We start from the raw sequence: 5000 nt of genomic DNA, 5'->3' as shown, positions 1-5000 counted from the left end.
GCGACTAGTTAGCAGGCTAGAGTCTCGTTCGTTATCGGAATTAACCAGACAAATCGCTCCACCAACTAAGAACGGCCATGCACCACCACCCACCGAATCAAGAAAGAGCTATCAATCTGTCAATCCTTCCGGTGTCCGGGCCTGGTGAGGTTTCCCGTGTTGAGTCAAATTAAGCCGCAGGCTCCACTCCTGGTGGTGCCCTTCCGTCAATTCCTTTAAGTTTCAGCTTTGCAACCATACTTCCCCCGGAACCCAAAAGCTTTGGTTTCCCGGAGGCTGCCCGCCGAGTCATCGGAGGAACTGCGGCGGATCGCTGGCTGGCATCGTTTATGGTTAGAACTAGGGCGGTATCTGATCGCCTTCGAACCTCTAACTTTCGTTCTTGATTAATGAAAACATACTTGGCAAATGCTTTCGCTTCTGTTCGTCTTGCGACGATCCAAGAATTTCACCTCTAACGTCGCAATACGAATGCCCCCGCCTGTCCCTATTAATCATTACCTCGGGTTCCGAAAACCAACAAAATAGAACCGAGGTCCTATTCCATTATTCCATGCACACAGTATTCAGGCGGGCTTGCCTGCTTTAAGCACTCTAATTTGTTCAAAGTAAACGTGCCGGCCCACCGAGACACTCACTCAAGAGCACCCTGGTAGGATTGCAACGGGGTCCGCCTCGGGACGCACGAGCACGCACGAGGCGCGTCGCACGCCTTCAGCTCGCCCCACCGGCAGGACGTCCCACGATACATGCCAGTTAAACACCGACGGGCGGTGAACCAACAGCGTGGGACACAAATCCAACTACGAGCTTTTTAACCGCAACAACTTTAATATACGCTATTGGAGCTGGAATTACCGCGGCTGCTGGCACCAGACTTGCCCTCCAATAGATACTCGTTAAAGGATTTAAAGTGTACTCATTCCGATTACGGGGCCTCGGATGAGTCCCGTATCGTTATTTTTCGTCACTACCTCCCCGTGCCGGGAGTGGGTAATTTGCGCGCCTGCTGCCTTCCTTGGATGTGGTAGCCGTTTCTCAGGCTCCCTCTCCGGAATCGAACCCTGATTCCCCGTTACCCGTTACAACCATGGTAGGCGCAGAACCTACCATCGACAGTTGATAAGGCAGACATTTGAAAGATGCGTCGCCGGTACGAGGACCGTGCGATCAGCCCAAAGTTATTCAGAGTCACCAAGGCAAACGGACCGGACGAGCCGACCGATTGGTTTTGATCTAATAAAAGCGTCCCTTCCATCTCTGGTCGGGACTCTGTTTGCATGTATTAGCTCTAGAATTACCACAGTTATCCAAGTAACGTGTGTACGATCTAAGGAACCATAACTGATTTAATGAGCCATTCGCGGTTTCACCTTAATGCGGCTTGTACTGAGACATGCATGGCTTAATCTTTGAGACAAGCATATGACTACTGGCAGGATCAACCAGGGAGCTGCGTCAACTAGAGCTGAGCAGCCGGCCGCCCGGGAGTGTGTCCCGGGGGCCCGCGCGAACACGCAAGCGTCCGCTCAATTATTCTGCAAACAGGAGGAGGCTGAGCTCCCCTGCACCATACACCTCGAAACCCTCTCAGGTCCCGGCGGCGCGCAGCGCCGTCCTAAGTACTTGGTCGGGTTCGAGAGAGGCGCAATCGCCCGGAGTTTGGCGAGTAGACGCTTTAGGTGCGACCACCCGTGCTCCCAACTGAGCTTGCCGCTGCCGACAGAGGCCCGGGAGCGTGCTGTCGTGGCATTGCCGGCGGGAGACAACACGCGCCACCTACGGTGACCGGCAGCTCCAACGCCAGCGCCACAGAAGGACAAAAGCCCCACTTGGGTGCCGAAGCGAACTCTCCCAGCACAGCGCACGCGCCAACACGTCCGCACAGCTGCGATACAAACCACCTGCGAGAACCGCAGAGGCGACCGAGCAGCAGACGGCGTCGCGGCGCCGAGCGCCAGGCGGCGGCGCATCCTCAGCGCACACAGTCCTCAATCGGACCAGCACACTGCAGATGTCCACCGCGCTTCGCACCGGGCCCGCGAGGACCTACTTTGGCCGCACGGCGCCGCGTGCAGGGTGCGCCGGCGCGCAGCTGCGCCGCCTGCCGCCTCCGTCGGCCGGCGCGCCTGCCACTGGCCGCCCCCACCAGCCGGCTGTAGCGCGTGCGCCCACGCACCGCGCGGCCAGCACGCCGGGAGGCCCCCCCTCACCGGCCGGGGACGGTCCCACCCAGCCACCGCCGCGTATCGCTTCACACCCAGATGCCATTCACGTTCGTGGGCATGGTGGGTATCGCTGGAACAACCGGTTGGTAGCTCAACCGATCGTCGCCATCACTGATTCACCTCTAGCGAGAACAACCGCACCACAACGGTTTACCAGTTGTTCATTTGCGTAACGTCACCAGCAAACGTAGGCGTCCATCGCCATTTGCAAATTCAACGATTGTTGCATGCCTGTGTCAGGTGTCACGACACACTGTCTGCCCACATACACGCAACAACATGTGCACGCTTCGCGAACACGTGGAAGGTGGCCCCCGTACGTATGCGATGTCCATTGCGCGAACGACTGTCAACCGGCCTCTGTCGCATGTCGCAGATGTGGAACGCAGTGCACCATGCTATCACGGTGTGTGAGAAGAGACGACTACGTCTGACAACACGCGCCACTACATCAACAGACGGCTCATGCTGATCGCCATCCAGGGCATACCACACTGCAATCCAGCTCTTATAGGGAGACGACACGTAGCTGAGTGCACAACATTTGGACCGCATGGTTCGCCGTTGTTGGCGCAGTCGTTGTACGGTCACATGTACCACGATGTATCATTCAGTACATGAGGACCAATGTGCAGTACAGTGTGTGATTTGGACGTACAACATCAGCGGACAGTTGACACAGGCCGTACCACAGCGTAGGCTAAGTGCTTCGCCATGCGAATGCCAATGAACAACTGCAAATGCCAATGAACAACTGCAAAGGGCATTGAGCATGTACGTCCTGCTGCCATCCACATTACAGTGTATAGCTGCAAGGTGTTTAACATGAAGCGATACACTGGGGACCGGGCAGTGCGAGTAGCAAACTATATTGCGGGGGTTGCAGTTGGGCAACACTACACTAATTTAACGCGTCGTATGACAATTACAGAGCAGGTTAAGGCCCAACGTGTGTTGGGTTAAGGCCCAACGTGTGTTGGGTTAAGGCCCAACGTGTGTTGGGTTAAGGCCCAACGTGTGTTGGGTTAAGGCCCAACGTGTGTTGGGTTAAGGCCCAACGTGTGTTGGGTTAAGGCCCAACGTGTGTTGGGTTAAGGCCCAACGTGTGTTGGGTTAAGGCCCAACGTGTGTTGGGTTAAGGCCCAACGTGTGTTGGGTTAAGGCCCAACGTGTGTTGGGTTAAGGCCCAACGTGTGTTGGGTTACAGCACAATGTGGGTTACGTTAAGGCGCAATATAGGTTACGTTAAGGCGCAATATAGGTTACGTTAAGGCGCAATATAGGTTACGTTAAGGCGCAATATAGGTTACGTTAAGGCGCAATATAGGTTACGTTAAGGCGCAATATAGGTTACGTTAAGGCGCAATATAGGTTACATTAAGGCGCAATATAGGTTACATTAAGGCGCAATATAGGTTACATTAAGGCGCAATATAGGTTACGTTAAGGCGCAATATAGGTTACGTTAAGGCGCAATATAGGTTACGTTAAGGCGCAATATAGGTTACGTTAAGGCGCAATATAGGTTACGTTAAGGCGCAATATAGGTTACGTTAAGGCGCAATATAGGTTACATTAAGGCGCAATATAGGTTACATTAAGGCGCACTATAGGTTACATTAAGGCGCACTATAGGTTACATTAAGGCGCAATATAGGTTACGTTAAGGCGCAATATAGGTTACGTTAAGGCGCAATATAGGTTACGTTAAGGCGCAATATAGGTTACGTTAAGGCGCAATATAGGTTACGTTAAGGCGCAATATAGGTTACGTTAAGGCGCAATATAGGTTACGTTAAGGCGCAATATAGGTTACGTTAAGGCGCAATATAGGTTACGTTAAGGCGCAATATAGGTTACGTTAAGGTGCAATATAGGTTACGTTAAGGCGCAATATAGGTTACGTTAAGGCGCAATATAGGTTACGTTAAGGCGCAATATAGGTTACGTTAAGGCGCAATATAGGTTACGTTGAGGCGCAATATAGGTTACGTTAAGGCGCAATATAGGTTACGTTAAGGCGCAATATAGGTTACGTTAAGGCGCAATATAGGTTACATTAAGGCGCACTATAGGTTACGTTAAGGCGCAATATAGGTTACGTTAAGGCGCAATATAGGTTACGTTAAGGCGCAATATAGGTTACGTTAAGGCGCAATATAGGTTACGTTAAGGCGCAATATAGGTTACGTTAAGGCGCAATATAGGTTACGTTAAGGCGCAATATAGGTTACGTTAAGGCGCAATATAGGTTACGTTAAGGCGCAATATAGGTTACGTTAAGGCGCAATATAGGTTACGTTAAGGCGCAATATAGGTTAGGTTAAGGCGCAATATAGGTTAGGTTAAGGCGCAATACAGGTTACGTTAAGGCGCAATATAGGTTAGGTTAAGGCGCAATATAGGTTAGATTAAGGCGCAATACAGGTTAGGTTAAGGCGCAATACAGGTTACGTTAAGGCGCAATATAGGTTAGGTTAAGGCGCAATACAGGTTAGGTTAAGGCGCAATACAGGTTAGGTTAAGGCGCAATACAGGTTAGGTTAAGGCGCAATACAGGTTAGGTTAAGGCGCAATACAGGTTAGGTTAAGGCGCAATACAGGTTAGGTTAAGGCGCAATACAGGTTAGGTTAAGGCGCAATACAGGTTAGGTTAAGGCGCAATACAGGTTAGGTTAAGGCGCAATACAGGTTAGGTTAAGGCGCAATACAGGTTAGGTTAAGGCGCAATACAGGTTAGGTTAAGGCGCAATACAGGTTAGGTTAAGGCGC

The 5000-nt window shown here is 51.7% G+C and overlaps 1 non-coding gene across 1 annotated transcript in view; it reads right to left on the bottom strand.

Moving 5' to 3' along the window:
• Positions 1-1452, bottom strand: part of LOC126434957 (small subunit ribosomal RNA) — a 1910-nt gene extending 458 nt beyond the window's left edge. The window contains exon 1 of the ribosomal RNA XR_007579617.1: positions 1-1452. This exon is cut by the window's left edge and continues 458 nt beyond it. This is a non-coding gene — a ribosomal RNA (small subunit ribosomal RNA).
• Between the last annotated feature and the right edge of the window lie 3548 nt (positions 1453-5000).

Source organism: Schistocerca serialis, unplaced genomic scaffold, assembly GCF_023864345.2.
Source record: "Schistocerca serialis cubense isolate TAMUIC-IGC-003099 unplaced genomic scaffold, iqSchSeri2.2 HiC_scaffold_1196, whole genome shotgun sequence".
NCBI lineage: Eukaryota > Metazoa > Arthropoda > Insecta > Orthoptera > Acrididae > Schistocerca > Schistocerca serialis.
This window is presented reverse-complemented; position numbering and strand designations above follow the sequence as displayed.